This window comes from Macaca fascicularis, chromosome 15 (assembly GCF_037993035.2).
Source record: "Macaca fascicularis isolate 582-1 chromosome 15, T2T-MFA8v1.1".
Lineage (NCBI taxonomy): Eukaryota > Metazoa > Chordata > Mammalia > Primates > Cercopithecidae > Macaca > Macaca fascicularis.
In genome coordinates, this window is record NC_088389.1 from 50,530,022 (window position 1) to 50,547,244 (window position 17,223).

Genomic DNA, 17,223 nt, shown 5'->3' on the forward strand with positions numbered 1-17,223 from the left:
GGGTCACTTGAAGCCGGGGATTCAAGACCAGTCTGAGCAACATAGACAGAACCCATCTCTACAAAAAATTGTTAGTAGTTACATGCACCTATATTCCCAGCTACTTGGTAGGCTGAGGCAGGAGGATCACTTGCACCCAGGAAATTGAGGTTATAGTGAACCATAATTGTACCACTGCACTCCAGCCTGGATGACATAGCAAGATCCCACCTCTAAGTAGCTGCTGAGTGAATGGATCAATGTACTAGTCATTCAAATTTCCTAAAGCCTCTTGAATTTGCCAAACTTCAAAGTCACCCCCCTCCTCAGATTAAACTCACCGTCCTCTTTTGTCTGAACCAGAGCCTCCAATGGGCCTCTCTGCTTCTAGTCTCTCCTCCTTTCATCCTTCACACAGATTTAACTTTCAAAAAGGTAAACTGAAAAATCAAACAAGATAATGCTTCAGCTCCGACCAGTGAGGAGAAGGGCAGGGTTAAGAGAGTGGCCCCTAGAGTCAGATAGCCTGGGTTAAAGTCTGGATCAGCAACAGACCACCTGTGTATCCTTTGGGTCAGTTACTTAACATCTCTGAACCTTAGTCTTCTCACGGCTTCTTCACCTTAAAATGAGAATAACATCTATCCCCCTTACAATTGCTGTTGAGTGCATTATGAGTTAATGAAGAAATGCCTCGCACCTGACGAACACTGGCTGTTAGCAGCAGCGAAATTACTCTCATCAGCATCATCCTTACTAGAAATGCCTTCACTGCCTTCTCACTGTCCTCAAAGCCCAAGCACTTTAGCATGTCAAAACACATGGAGTTCACAAGGACAAGAGCTTGATTCCTGTCCTGGTCCAGAGTCTAGCTCAGAGAGCCCTCAATAGATATCATGAATGGATAAATAAATAAATGAAACCAGGCCCTGCTCTCTCTCAGCCTCAATTCTCACCACTTTCCCACCCTCCCTAGTCCAGCTATAGAAGCCCTTGCAGGTTTCCAAATGCTCCATGCTCTCTCGACCTCAGCTCTTTGCACAGGCTGGTTTCTCCGCTAAGAATGCCCTTCCAAGAATCCAGGAACTGCATCCCAGAACCCAGGCATTCACAGACGACAAACCCAGAGAGGTGACCTTAAATGGGCTCATCTCTGAGGTGTATCCCAGTTTGGACAGACAGTGTGTGAGCCAGAGGGTTGGACCTTTCAACTGGCCTTTTAAAGTTCATGTGTCTTCTAGAAAGAGCTTTCTAGTTGCTTTGAAATATCCAACAACCCCCATGAAAGGGGAAGATAGATATGGGTCTCCCCAGCTTTAAAATAAAAGAATTGTGGTCCATAAAAGGCCAGTGACTTGCCCATGGTCACCACTTAGTATCAGCAGTGACATAACCTTAAACTTTCCAAGACCACAGAATAGGAGAAACAACACAGACTCAGAAGTGGGTGTGAGTTTGCAACCCTGGCCAAGACTTTGAGCAAACGTTCACCTCTTTAAGCTTCTAATTTCTCCATCTGTAAAGCAGGGGTAAGCATAACTTTCCCGCAAGGTGGTTTGGGAAGATATGTTGAGACACCTACTGCGTGAGAAAGCACCCACCCACTTTCTGGTCCCAGAGGCAGAGTCGCTGCATGAAATGTGAGTGAAGGTTTGGAGAGGAGAGGGAGGCTCAACAGCGGCAGGTGTGCAAGGATCTGGAAGTGGCAATGAAAAGCAGGAGAAGGCAGCCTCTGCCTCCACATCTGGAGTCAGGGATTTTTTTAAAACCTTAACTCTCAAAGGCCAAGGGCAAACAGTGTCCTCAGCAGAGAGTCGAGGGTCAGTTAAGACAAGAAATAGAGGCAAAATTAGGGCTAGAGATGCAGCCAGCGTCCAGCATTCGATTCACACACACTCTGCCCAACTGGGATAAACTTCTGAGAGCCAAGCCCCTTTAAAGTCGCTCCTCTGGGTGTGTCATTTGTGAATGCCTGGGTCCTGGGATGCAATGCCTGGATTCCTGGAAGGGCATTCTTAGCAGACAAAGCAGCCTGTGCAAAGAGCTGTGGTTGAGAGAACACAGAGCATCTGGGAAGCTGCAAGCGCTTCTGTGGCTGGACTAGGGAGGGTGGGAAGGTGGTGAGAATTGAGACTGAGAGAAATCAGAGCCTGGTTTCCATGAGTCATGCTAAGGTGCCTGGGCTTTAATTTGAAGACAATGAGAAGGCAGTGAAGGCATGTCAAGTAAGAACAATGGTGAGGAGAGTAATTTCCCTGCTGCTGACTACAGCCAGTGTTCAACAGGTGCGAGGCATTTCTTCCTTAACTCATGAGAAAACCACAGTGATGGGATCAGGTGAACTTTTCCAAAAAAGAGTTGGAGATGGAAACCAGAGGGAGTAGCTAGGACCACGAGGAAGGGAGAGAGACTTGGAAGAGGCAGAGGCCAAAAATATGCAACAATGACCAGCAATAATAATAGAACTGTCACAACAATCAGAGAATGAAATTAGCTCCTGGTCATTACTGGCATTTGCAACTTCTATTTATTTAACATTTTCCTGCACATGACTGCTAGGAGATTCTTTTTGTATCTCACTAAAAGAATAAATAATCGGCCGGACACGGTGGCTCATGCCTATAATTCCAGCATTTTGGGAGGCCAAGCTAGGTGGATCACCTGAGGTCAGGGGTTCGAGACTAGCCTGGCCAACATAGTAAAACCATATCTACTAAAAATACAAAATTAGCCAGGTGTGGTGGCGCATGCCTGTAATCTCAGCTACTTGGGAGGCTGAGGCAAAAGAATCGCTTGAACCTGGGAGGCAGAGGTTGCAGTGAGCCGAGATCACGCCATTGCACTCCAGTCTGGGCAACAAGAATGAAACTCCGTCACCAAAAAAAAAAAAAAAAAAAAAACAATAAAGAATCTCACAATGCTAAGAAGCAGGTCGGGACACATGAAGTTCACAAGGATAAGAGCCTGATTCCTGTCCTGGTCCAGAGTCCAGTTCAGGGAGCCCTCAATAGCTATCATGAATGGATGGATAAATAAATAAATAAATAAATAAATAAATAAATAAATAAATAAATAAAGAGCTAGCACTAATATCACAAGAGGAAATCCCCAGACAGCCCTTAAATTCATATTTGCCAATAGTCCCAGATTACTTTATCTTATTTTCCAAATGACTGATTAAGCAGTTATATAAGTAAAAAAACTGTTTGAGTTAAATCAACCTGAATTAACACCTACCTTCTCTATTTGCCCCTCTCGGCCTCAGTTTCCTCATTTGTTTAATAAACATTATTGTGTGTTTGGGAATTCTTGAGGAGTCAGGATAATGTATATATAGTGTCATCCATATGGTTTTCAGTTAACACATGAAACCTTGTCTACCAGACTATAAAGCAAATCCAACAAAATTCAAAAACATGGCATATATACTGTGTTTAACCACAAAGCAATTCAGCTGGAAATAAATAACAAAAAGATAACAAAGAGAACCTTATGCTTTTGAAAATTTATGAGCTTGTAGCTAAATAAGTCAAAAATAAAAGAAGCAATGAAAGTGGAAATTAGAACATATTTAGAACTGAATGTCAATGAAAATACTGTATGTCAAAGTGTATTGAACACAACTAAATCAACACCGGAGGGGGAAATCTGTTACTTTAAATGCTTAGATGGCCAGTTGCAGTGGCTCACGCCTGTAATCCCAGCACTCTGGGAGGCCAAAATGCACAGATTTCTTGAGCCTAGGAGTTCAAAACCAGCCCAGGCAACATGGTAAGAACCCATCTCTGCAAAAAATAAAAAAATTAGCAGGATGTGGTGGCTCATGACTCCCAGACACTTGGGAGGCTGAAGCAGGAAGATCACATGAACCTAGGAGGTTGAGGCTGCAGTGAGCCATGTTTGTGCCACTGCAGTTTAGCCTGGATGACAGAGCAAGACCTGATCTTAATCAATAAATCAAGCTAAAAAAAAAAAAAAAAAGCTTAGATTAGAAAAACAAGAAATGCTGAAATGTAATAAACTAAACATCCAACTTAAGGAATTAGAAAATAACCACAGGATAGGGCCAGGCACAGTGGCTCACGCCTGTAATCCCATCACTTTGGGAAGCTGAGGTGGGTGGATCACCTGAGGTTGGAAGTTCAAGACCAGCCTGGCCAACATGGTGAAACATTGTCTCTACTAAAAACACAAAAAAATTAGCCCAGTATGGTGGTGTGTACCTGTAATCTCAGCTGTTCCGGAGATTGAGGCAGGACACTCACTTGAACCTGGGAGGCGAGGTTGCAGTGAGCCGAGATAACACCACTGCACTCCAGCCTAGGTGACAGAGCGAGACTCTGTCTCAAAAAAAAAGAAAATAACCACAAGATAAACCCAAGGAAAGTAGACATAAGAAAGTAACAAAAATGAGAGTGGAAATTGGTAAAATAGAAAACAAAAATAAACTAGAGCGCTTTAATGAAGTTGGTTCTTTATGAAATCTAATAAAATTGATAAATTTTAGGTGAGAATAATCAATAAGAAAATTATGTGAGGCTCAAAAAATAACATTAGGAATAATGAAAGGAACGAACAATTACAGATAGAGCAAAGATTTAAAAGATAATAAAACACACTATGAATGTCTTTATGCCAATACATTTTAAAAATTAGATGAAATGGAAAAATTCCTAGAAAAGAATTCTACCAAAACTGACTAAAAAATAATTAGAAAACTTGACTCTTCCTTTAACCATTAAAGTAATTAAATCTATTCAAAAAAACTATTGTGTATCAACTGATTTTTTTTATAAATAGAGAAAGAATCTTGCCATGTTGCCCAGGCTGGTCTCAAACTCGTAGGCTTACGTGATTCTCCCACCTCGGCCTTCCAAAGCACTGGGATTGCAGGTGTGAGCCACCGCACACAACCATATGTGAATTTTAAAAATATATTTAAGAAATTAAATCTACAAACCTATTCCATAAAGAACTTCCAGGCCCAGCAGTTCTTTTTCATTTTTGGGTTTTTTTTTTTTTTTTTTTTTTTGGCAGGGGAGGTTGGTTTTTCGTTTTGTTCTTTTTCAGATAAAGTCTCATTCTACCACCCAGGCTGGAGTGCAGTGGTACTACCTCAACTCACTGCAACCTCTGCCTCCCAGACTCAAGTGATTCTCCTGCCTCAACCTCCCAAGTAACTGACCTACAGGCAAGTGCCACCATGCCCAATTAACTTTTGTATTTTTAGTAGAAACGGGGTTGCACCATGATGGCCAGGCTGGTCTCGAACTACTGACCTCAAGTGATTGGCCTGCCTCAGCCTCCCAAAGTGCTGGGATTATAGGCATGAACCAACTGCACCCAGCCCAGGCCCAGGAATTCTTAAAACAAGTTCTAATTAAATGTCAAGGAACAGGTAATTACATATCACTTCAGACTCTTGCAGGGAACAGAAAGAGGAGAATAAATTTCCCACTAATTTGATGAGAAAAGTACAGCTTTGCTATTGAAATGAGGCAAAATAATATAAAAATGAAACATCATTAGCCAATATTTCACATGAACTTAGACAGTCCCCAAACAAAATTTTAGTAAATCAAAGCCAGCAAACATAGAAAAAAAAAGATAGTCCACATGACCCAAATTTGGCTTAAATTAGGTATGCATTTTGGGCATTCATTATTTTAACATATTAAGGCAGATAAATGACAAGATCATATGAGTTGTCACAAAAACAGCTATTTAAAAATTCAACACTCATACATGATTTTTTATTTTTTATTTATTAATTTTTTTTTTGAGATGGAGTCTTGGTCTGTTGCCCAGGCTGGAATGTAGTGGCGCAATCTCGGCTCACTCCAGCTTCTGCCTCCTGCGTTCAAGCGATTCTCGTGCCTTGGCCTCCCGAGGAGCTGGGATTGCAGGCACGTGCCACCACGCCTGGCTAATTTTTGTATTTTTAGTAGAGACGGGGTTTCACCATGTTGACCAGGCTGCCCTCGAACTCCGGACCTCAGGTGATCCGCCCGCTTCCGTCTCCCAAAGTGCTGGCATTACAGGCGTCAGCCACCGCGCCCCGCCATTTCTTTCTATTTCTAGTTTGCTAAGCGTTTTTTAAAAAAATAAAAAAAAATCATGTAGGGCCGGGCACGGTGGCTCACGCCTATAATCCCAGCACTTTGGAAGGCAAAGGTGGGCAGATCACCTGAGGTGGGAGTTCGAGACCAGCCTGACCAACATGGAGAAACCCCGTCTCTACTAAAAATACAAAATTAGCCGGGTGTGGTGCCGCATGTCTGTAATCCCAGCTACTGTGGAGGCTGAGGCAGGAGAATCGCTTGAACCCGGGAGGCGGAGGTTGCGGTGAGCGAGATTGAGCCATTGCACTCCAGCCTGGGCAACAAGAACAAAACTCCGTCTCAAAAAAAAAAGGGGGGAAAGAAAGAAAGAAAAGAAAAAGAAATAAAGAAGTAAAAAAGGAATATCCTTAACTAGAAAAAGAATATTTGCAAAAATCCAAAATAAACATTATACTTAATGGTGACTAATTAAAAGAATTTCCCTAATAGTCAGCAAATAAAAGAAAGGTACAAAAATTCTTTATTCCCAAATTATATGATTGTCTACAGATAATAGTCAAGCACCAATAAAAACTGTAAATGCTTAGCAAGAATAAGAAAATTAACAAGATTGTTATCAGTAAATGAAACTCAGTTACATTTTTACAACCAAATAACCATCAGTTAAACGTGTAATTTTAAAAATACAACTTACTGGCCGGGCGCGTTGACTCAAGCCTGTTATCCCAGCACTCTGGACGGGTGAGTCAGGCAGGAGTTTGAGACTAGCCTGGATAACATGGTAAAACACCATCTCTACTAAAAAGAAATACAAAAATTAGCCTGACACGGTGGCGCATATGTGTAATTCTAGCTATTTGGGAAACTGAGGTATAGGAATTGCTCGAACCCAGGAGGCAGAGGTTGCATCGAGCCCAGGTCCCACCACTGCACTCCAACTTGGGTGACAGAGCAAGACTCTGTATCAAAAAAAAAAAACTTATTATGGCAACAAAAATAATTCTAATAAAAAATGTGCAAGACCTCTGTGGAGAAAATTATAAAACTTGTTAAATGACATTTTAAAAGACATAAATGGAAGAAGACAGAGGAACTCTGTTCATGAATAGGAAGTTTTGATACATAGATGTCAACTGTTCCCAGACTGATCTGCAAATTCAATCCAATTGAAATGAAAATATCAGCAGAGTTTTCCAAGGAATTTGAACACCTAATTTGAAATGAATGATCAAGAACAAATGGCAAATAATTTAGACAATTAATAGAAATTGTGATTGTAATTTAGACAATTTTGAGGGAGAATAACAAAGTAGGTAAACTTGCTCTGTGAAATATCAAAATGTGTTATAAAATTATAAAAACTAAGATAATATAGTATTGATATATGGACAGATATATACACGAATTGGGGGAGAATTAAGCCCAGAAACGGATCCATGGACCCATGCATTTATAAATATCTATGACAGGAAAGAGTTTGCATTGTGTGTTGGTGGTGGTTAAAGATGGACTATTCAATAAAGGGTTATGGACAACCAGTTATTCAGATGGAAGATATAATAAAATCTTGATCCCTACTTTGCCAACACAGACATACACACACACACACACACACATCAGGTTCAGGTATTACAGTGACTGATATAAAAACCAAAACTTTAAATTTGGGGGAAAATATAGAAGATATTGATAACTTCAGGGTAAGGAAAGATTTCTTAAATAAGACACTCCACAAAAGCATAAACCTTCATCAAACTAATAAATTCAAAAATGTGATTGAGTGCAGTGGCTCAAGCCTGTAATTTCAGCACTTTGGGAGGCCAAGGGAGGCAGGTCACTGGAGCCCAGGAGTTTGAGACCAGCCTGAGCAACAGGGCAAGCCCCCATTGCTACCAAAAAAAAAAATTAACCAGGCATGGTGACATGCACCTGTAGTCCTAGCTACTCAGGAGGCTGAGGTGGGAGGATTGCTTGAGCCTAGGAGTTAGAGGCTGCAGTGAGCTATGGTCACACCACTGCACTCCAGCCTGGGTGATGGAGCAAGACCTCATCTGCAAAAGAAATAAAGTTGCGTTGTTTTTTTTTTAAGTGAAAAATCAAGGCCAAAACTGATAGAAAATACTGACAACACTGACCGAGGAATAATACGTAGAGCGCATAAAGAATTCTTAAAAAAAGATAAACAGTCTACCAGAAAAATGAGCAAAAGACACTAAGAGACATTTCAAAAAAGGAGAAAACTTAAATGGCAAAAGATTTTTTTAAAAAGGCATTCAACTTTATTAAAACATCAAGAAAATGAAAACTAAAATATAAGATATATCATTTTCATCCACCAGAAAGGGAAAAATTGACAAGTCTGACAATACTCAGCATTGGCCAGGCATGGTGGCTCACGCCTATAATCCCAGCACTTTGGGAGGTCAAGGCGGGTGAATCACCTGAGGTCGGGAGTTCAAGACCAGCCTAGCCAACATGGTGAAACCCCGTCTCTACTAAAAATACAAAAATTAGCCAGGCGTGGTGGCACACACCTGTAATCCCAGCTACTCGGGAGACTGAGACACAGGAATCACTTGAACCCAGGGGAGCGGAGGTTACAGTGAGCCGAGATCATGCTACTGCACTCCAGCCTGGGCAACAGAACGAGACTCCATCTCAAAAATACAAATAAATGAAAGAAGCATAGAAAAAAAAAGTCTAGAAGAAAAAAAGTCATGAAGCATTAACCATGGCTAGCTTTGAATGACAGCTGTCATTTTCTTCTTCCTTTTTTTTTAGTAGTTTCTAATTTTCTATAATGAACACGTATTCCTTTTAAAATCAAGGGAAAAAAAGTATTTTGTTTAACAAGACAAACCCCCTAATTCTAAGGATAAACACCACACAGTTGAAAGGAGAAAGGAAAAAAAAAAAAAAAAAAGACTAGGTATAAAAATAACTTTCTCTGGGTTTGATCTTCAAGCAACAAACTACAATCTCAGGAACTCTTTCTCCCCTGAGCTTTTCTGGGTCCTACGCAAAGAAATCAGGCAAAATATGCTTGTTGGATTATATTGTTCCCTAGGCAAATAGAAAAGAGAAAACTTTTGTGCGTTTAATGAAAAAGCACACAAGGCCTTATTTTTAGATTTACCGTAATTCCGTCCCCTACAAGGCTCTGCGGCCAAGTGAACTCAGAAAGATTTTCCTGCTTTAAGTGTCATTTGTTTCTCTTGATTTTTTTGTTTTGGTTTTGTGTGGAGGTGAGTGCACTGCGGCCTCTACTCCAGGCAGGGACTTCCCTTCAGATTAGCATGTTCTGTGGTATTCATCTAATTTGGACTCAGCCCCTTGCTGGCCTCAGCAGTTGCTACATTATTTCCTGGGAGGAGATTAGGAACTTGAGGCAGTGAGATAATAATAGTAGCAACAATAATCAGCTGGGATTATGGTGACCCTGATGCAGATGCAGAAACTGGGATGCCAAAAGGTGAATGATCTGAATGCCCCAGGCTATGACCTGCTTTACCTTGCGCCTCAGCCCGCTGCCCCAGGCCCCGTCCTTTAGCCCCTCTGTGATGTCCCATCTGTGTAGATATCAAGAACCAGTTCCAGGGCTCTGCCCAGAACCCCTTATAAATCTTCTCACGGGCATGTGTGAAGGAAGGAAGAAGAGGAAGAGAAGAGACAAGGAAACAAGAGACAAGAGGAAACTCATCTTCATGGTAATAGCTAGTATTTGTTGTGCTTGTCACGTGCCAGACGTCATCCTGGGTACATCAGTGCTATATTATCTCATTTAATCCTCACAACAATGCAATAAATTAGGTGATTTTTAAAAATCTATTTTTCATAGAAGGAAATTGAGTTTCAAAATGGTTAGGTGACTTCCCCATCATCACATGCTCTTTTTTTCTTTTTCTTTTTTGAGACAGAGTCTCGCTCTGTCTCCCGGGCTGTATTGCAGTGGCACAATCTCAGCTCACTGCAAGCTCCGCCACCTGGGTTCACGCCATTCTCCTGCCTCAGCCTCCCAAGTACCTGGAACTACAGGCACCCACCACCACGCCCGGCTAAATGTTTTTGTATTTTTAGTAGAGACGGGTTTTCACCACGTTAGCCAGGCTGGTCTCGAACTCCTGACCTTGTGATCCACCTGCCTCGGCCTCCCAAAGTGCTGGGATCACAGGCGTGAGCCACCACTCCCAGCCTTAATCACATGCTCTGAAGGGCAGAGCTAGGATTCTAGGTCCCAGGAATACAGTTTTGGAGCTTGAACCTTAACAATAGTTCCTCCTCCCTACCCTCTTCCCCATGCACCTATCACAGAACCCTAAGTTGTTGAGCTTTTCCTCTGAAACATAAACAAATAATATATGTGGTTTGGCTGCCCTCAAATATTCCGGGGCTGTCTATTTCCTGAAATAGCTGAATCAGAATTCCCTGTCAACTCCTACAGTCTCCCCGCAGTGTGGCCTCCGCTTGAAACCTACCAAGCCCCAAGATTGTACAGAATATCTGATCCCCCACACAGGCTTTCATACCTCCAGGTTCAAGTCTGTCTCTGGCTTTAGTTTCCAGACCACTCCTCTCCTTGCTCTGGTCTCACAGACTGTCTTCTCAGCCCATTGGAGCAAGGTGCACCTCCTCCAAGAAGCCTTCCCTGAAATTCATTAGCTCCTTCATTCAATCAACAAATCTTATTAAGCAGCTATCATATGACGTTCGCTGTACATTAAATAAGAGATCAATATACCACTAAAACTTACCCAGAAAGTCAAGAAATCCTTTCCTGAAAAATCTGTGCTTGCTTAGGAATCCGAAGAGTGATTAAGAGGAGTTAATTAGAAAAAATGGAGGAGTAGGGGAATGTTGCTAAGAGGACCAGACCGAGGAAATACCATGAACCAACAAAAAGACCATGGATAGGCCGGGCGCGGTGGCTCAAGCCTGTAATCCCAGCACTTTGGGAGGCCGAGACGGGCGGATCACGAGGTCAGGAGATCAAGACCATCCTGGCTAACACGGTGAAACCCCGTCTCTACTAAAAAATACAAAAAACTAGCCGGGCGAGGTGGCGGGCGCCTGTAGTCCCAGCTACACAGGAGGCTGAGGCAGGAGAATGGCGTAAACCCAGGAGGCGGAGCTTGCAGTGAGCTGAGATCCGGCCACTGCACTCCAGCCCGGGCGACAGAGCGAGACTCCGTCTCAAAAAAAAAAAAAGACCATGGATAAACCACAGCTGCACCACAAACTAGTTTGTTGAAATATAGGCAACGTATTTAACCAGTCTCTCTGAAACTCAGTCACCTCTGCTATAAAAAAGCAGGTAGTGGTGCTTATCATGTTGTCAGAATGCAATGCAGGTATATTTGCAAAACCCCTGGCACAAATTCTATCATATAGTAGGTTCTCATTAAATGGCATATCCCTTTGGACACATTTTTCTTTTAGGGAATAGAAATAATTTGGGATGCCAAAAGATGGTAATCTTTGTAGCTATCAGAATTGCAGAGCTGACAGTGGGATATTATTGATCAGGTCAACTTCAGATCCCTGAGGCACCCACCATGTCCGTTATTTATGTCCGTGCTGGAAGCTCCACTGAAGGAGGGGCCTTTGTCTTGTTCACCGCTGTATCCCCAATGCTGAAGCAGTATCTCTCACAGACTACTAATCTTAAAATGTTTGTTGAATGAATGTTTGATGACTTTGCTCATCTACTCAATCAGTGGTCACAAAGACTGGTTCCCTAACTGTCAACATCAGCATCCCCAGGAACCTGCTGGAAATGCACATTCTCAGGCCCCACTCTGGGGCTACTGAATCAGAAACTCTGGGGATTGGGTCCAGGGATCAGTGTTTCAACAAGCCTGCCAGGTGCAGGTGCTGCTGGAGTTTAAGAAGCACTACTCTGAAGGTCAGGCGCGCTGGCTCACGCCTGTAATCCCAGCACTTTGGGAGGCCGAGGCGAGTGGATCACGAGGTCAGGAGATCGAGACCATCCTGGCTAACACGGTGAAACCCTGTCTCTACTAAAAATACAGAAAAATTAGCCGGGTGTGGTGGCGGGCGCCTGTAGTCCCAGCTACTCAGGAGGCTGAGGCTGGAGAATGGCGTGAACCCGGGAGGCGGAGCTCACGGTGTGCAGAGATCATGCCGCTGCACTCCAGCCTGGGCAACAGAGCGAGACTCAGTTTCAAAAAAAAAAAAAAAATTAGCCGTGTGTGGTGGTGCAGGCCTGTAGTCCTAGCTACTTGGGAGGCTGGGGCAGGAGGATCACTTGACCCCAGAGTTTGAGGTTATAGTGAGCTATGATCAGGCCATTGCCCTCCAGCCTGGGTGACAAAGAAAGACCCTGTCTCAAAAAAGTAAAAAAGTTTTCATTTTGATTACATGTGAAAATGATATTTTAGATATATTGGGTTAAAGGAATATAGTATTACATTAATTTTGCTTGTTTCTTTTCAGTGTTCTATTGTGGCAACTAGATAATTGAAAACTACATACAGCCATTCATTGCTTAACGACAGATACGTCTGAGAAATGTGTTAGGTGATTTCATCATTGTGTGGACATCATAGTGTGTACTTGCACAGACCTAGATGGTAGAGCCTACTGTACACCTAAACTGTATAACATAAACTATCGCTCCCAGGCTGCAAACCTAGACAGCATGTTGCTTTTCTGAATACTGTGGGCAATTATAACGCAATGCTAAGTATCTGTGTATCTACACACATCTAAACATACAAAAGGTATAGTAAAAATGGGGCCCGGCGCAATGGCTCATGCCTGTAATCCCAGCACTTTGGGAGGCCAAGGCAGGCGGATCATCTGAGGTCAGAAGTTCAAGACCAGCCTGGCCAATATGGTAAAACCCAGTCTCTACTAAAAATACAAAAATTAGCCAGATGTGTTGGTGGGCGCCTGTAATCCCAGCTACTCGGGAGGCTGAGATAGGAGAATTGCTTGAATGTGGGAGGTGGAGGCTGCAGTGAGCTGAGATCGTGCCACTGCACTCCAGCCTGGGCAACAAAGCGAGACTCCATCAGGAGAGGAGAAGAGAGGAGAGGAGAGGGGAGGAGGATAATTTGATGGGACCACCATTGTGCATGCGGTCAGTTGTTGACTAAATTACCATTAGACGGTGCATGATGTCTATGGTATGGCCCACATCATCTTTTTATTGGGCATTCAGAATTCCACCATGGTAGAGGTCAGAGTTGACTCACCTTTGGACCCCAATGCCCACCTCTTGTATATAGTAGGTGTTCAAGAAAAACAAGTGTAGAAAAGTAAAAGATTTCACAAATTTCTCAAGGCCTAGAAAGAACTGTTTATCTTCTCAACCACAGATGCACTGATATCAACATCTGGGACTGATTCCATTTGTTCCAACTCAAAACTCAAAGAAAGAAAACAAGTTTGTGGGATCTGAAGACCCGGGTTCTGATGCTGGCTGCTAAGTACTCAGATGATTTTATGTAGCTCAACCTTCTGCTTAACTCCAATAATTGCTGTGTGCCCACTCCACAGGCTCTTTTGGGAACCGACTAAGAAAATAAATAGGATCCCATCCTGGCTAACACGGTGAAACCCCGCCTCTACTAAAAAATGCAAAAAAAAACTAGCCGGGCGAGGTGGCGGGCGCCTGTAGTCCCAGCTACTCGGGAGGCTGAGGCAGGAGAATGGCGTGAACCCAGGAGGCGGAGCTTGCAGTGAGCTGAGATCCGGCCACTGCACTCCAGCCTGGGCGACAGAGCGAGACTCCGTCTCAAAAAAAAAAAAAAAAAGAAAAAGAAAATAAATAGGATCCTATTGCAAAGACTATTAGCGCTGGAGGAGTGAGAAATTATTCTCCATCCCCCACTGTCCTATCCCACCCCCTCCGGTTGCCTGGCCTAGATTTTCTGGAAAGCTGCAGAATGTGCAGACATTGTGTTCCCTGGATTTACAGCTCATTTTATAATGTTTTTGGGTGAGGCCAGAAGCTTTACACGCACTCTTGTTCTTTTTGTCTTTAACCTAAATATGATTTCTCTCAAAGAAAAGAATTCAGGAAAGAGGGAATGGGAGGAGGCTACTGAGAGGAAGGACGTTCCTGTCTTCTTTCTCTTATTTACCCAGACTTTGGATCTCAGTCCGTGTCTAGGGAATTGGAGAGAAAGTTATCATCTTAGGCAGGGCGTGGTGGCTCACGCCTCTAATCCCTGCACTTTGGGAGGCCAAGGCAGGCAGATCACCTGAGGTCAGAAGTTCAAGACCAGCCTGGCCAATGTGGTGAAACCCCATCTCCAGCCAGGCGCGGTGGCTCATGCCTGTAATCCCAGCGCTTTGGGAGGCTGAGGCGGGCAGATCACGAGGTCAAGAGATCAAGATCAGCCTGGCCAACATGGTGAAACCCCATTTCTACTAAAAATACAAATATTAGCTGGGTGTGGTGGTACACACCTGTAGTCCCAGCTACTCGGGAGGCTGAGGCAGGAGAATGGCTTGAACCCAGGAAGCAGAGGTTGCAGTGAGCCGAGATCGTGCCACTGCACTCCAGCCTGGTGACAGAGTGAGACTCCGTCTCAAAGAAAAAAGAGAAACCCCATCTCCACTAAAAATACAAAAATTAGCTGGGTGTGGTTTCACACGCCTGTAATCCCAGCTACTTGGGAGGCCGAGGCAGGAGAATCTCTTGAACCCCAGAGGTGGAGGTTGCAGTGAGCTGAGATCACATCATTGCACTCCAGCCTGGGCGACAGAGCAAGACCCTGTCTCAAAAAAAAAAAAAAAAAAAGTTGTCATCTTAGAGTTTAAGGTTTATCTTAGACCAGCCTTGCAAATATCAAAAAAATGCAATAGCCCACCAGATGTCTAATTCAACAATTGTCACTGACGCAATTAGAGTCAATTCTTGTTCAAGGATTCCATATTTACGAATTTGCCTCCATACTAAAATGTATTGGTAACCCCAAAATCAAAACTTATTGCAGTTTCATGGCCATTCACAGACATGGGAGGAGGAATGAAACATTTGAGTCACCCACATACCTTCCCAGCTGACGTTAGCAAGGTGGTGCTGTCTTCTTGTTTCAGTTCCCCAATTATATATGTGTCCTTTTTGCAACCCATTTAGTGCCACACGCATTTTTCGTATGTTTGTGCTTTTTGTTTTGTCTTTTTTATTTTTATTTTTTTGAGATGGAGTCTTGCTCTGTCCCCCAGACTGGAATGCAGTGGCACGATCTCAGCTCACTGCAACCTCTGCCTCCTGGGTTCAAGCGATTCTCCTGCCTCAGCCTCCCAAGTACCTGGGATTACAGGTGCAAACCACCACGCCTGGCTAATTTTTGTGTTTTTAGTAGAGATGGGGTTTCACCATGTTGGCCAGGCTGGTCTCAAACTCCTGACCGCAGGTGATCTGCCCACCTTGGCCTCCCAAAGTGCTGGGATTACAGGCGTGAGCCACTGCACCCAGCTGTTGGTGCTTTTTGTTGGTAATTTGGCTGTTTCACACGGTCTCCAGGAACAGTGCTGAAGTGCTGTCTGGTGTTCCCAAGCATAAGAAGGCTGTGATGTGCATTATAAATAAGCTTTATGCAGGCATTAGTTATATTGCTGTAGGCTGTGAATTCAATGTTAATGAATCAACAAGATATATTAAATAAGGTACCTTTATTTTAATTTTTTTGTTTTTTGAGACAGAGTCTCGCTCTGTCACCCAGGCTGGAGTGCAGTGGTGCGGTCTCAGCTCACTGCAATATCCACCTCCCGGAGTTTACGTTATTCTCCTGCCTCAGCCTCCTGAGTAGCTGGGATTATACGCATGTGCCACCACACCTGGCTAATTTTTGTATTTTTAATAGTGACAGGGTTTCACCATGTTGGCCAGGCTGGTCTTGAACTCCTGACCTCAGGTGATCTGCCCACCTCGGCCTCTCAAAGTGCTAGGATTACAAGCCTGAGCCACCACACCCAGCCTAAATAAGGTGTCTTTAAACAGAATCACACATACAACACAGTTATATATTGATTGGTGGGTGAAAACATTGTGACGAGAGACTCAAAGGGACCTTACCCAGGATATCCCCTGGGAGCGACCGTTTAGTATTCAGTAATTCAGTGTTCATTGCAACTCTACAGAAAACAGCTGCCACAAATAATGAAAATCGACTGTAAATTTTTTAAGTAAATGAGTTCAGAGTTATGCCTTTTGAATGTGTTACTCTTTCCACAAATCTAGCTCTGTGGGCTTGCTCCTCTCCTGTCTTTCGAATGAACAGTCACTACCTGGTGACATTGAGCAGATATGCTCAGGAAAGACAAGGATGGAAAAGCTCATCATTTCTCAATGCTCTTTAGTAGGGAAGCATCCTGGTCTGCTTTTTGTTTTTTGCTTTTTTTTTTTTTTTTTTTTTTGACATGGGGTTGGATGGACTCTGTCGCCCAGGCTGGAATGCAGTGGTACAATCATGGCTCATTGCAGCCTCCACCTCCCACACTCAAGAGATCCTCTGACCTCAGTCTCCTGAGTAGCTGGGACTACAGGGGTGTGCCCCCATGCCCGGGTAATTTTTATATTTTTTATATAGATGGGGTTTCACCATGTTGCCCAGGTTGTCCCGAACTCTGGGCTTAAGCAATCGGGTCCACCTCAGCCTTCTAAAGTGCTGGGATTACAGGCTTGAGCCATGGCGCCCAGCCCCTGGTCTGTTTTATATTGTTCAGGGGAGGGATTATGTTGGTCAGGCACAGACATCAGCATGTAGACTAAGGAATAGAAATCAATCCTCTAATTGGGCAGAGAGGTGCCAATGTGCTGTGATTACAAGACAGAAAGAAAATGCCTCACTCTTTACGAGCTTACTGGCTCATGGAATGCAGAACAGAAGATAGCCAGGCAATAATAAATAAAACAGGGACCTTTGATTAGCTGCCTGGCATGAAAGGACACTTGCCTCAGAAGAGGGAGACCTATGACCCTATTTCCTGAGTCACTCATCTGGCGCCTCTCCTGCCCCGTGGAAAGGTTAGAGGTTGTGGAGTCAGACAGATATATTAATAGATTAAAAGCCCGTCTGCCCACTCACTGGCTGTGCAAACCTCAGCCTCAGTTTTCTTATCTGTAAACTGAGGGCTAATAGTACCTGTTTCAAGGAGATATTGAAAGGATTGAGAGAAATTAAGTGCCTATTGCAAAACGTGGTCC

The 17,223-nt window shown here is 43.5% G+C and overlaps 1 long non-coding RNA gene across 1 annotated transcript in view; it reads right to left on the reverse strand.

Annotated features, from left to right (window-relative positions):
* LOC123569168 (uncharacterized) overlaps positions 1-11,209 on the reverse strand; it is a 28,354-nt gene extending 17,145 nt beyond the window's left edge. Inside the window, exons 1-2 of the long non-coding RNA XR_006692752.3 lie at positions 10,793-11,209; positions 321-419 (exon numbers count right to left, since the gene is read on the reverse strand). This is a non-coding gene — a long non-coding RNA (uncharacterized lncRNA). The remainder of the gene's footprint in view (positions 1-320; positions 420-10,792) is intronic.
* Between the last annotated feature and the right edge of the window lie 6,014 nt (positions 11,210-17,223).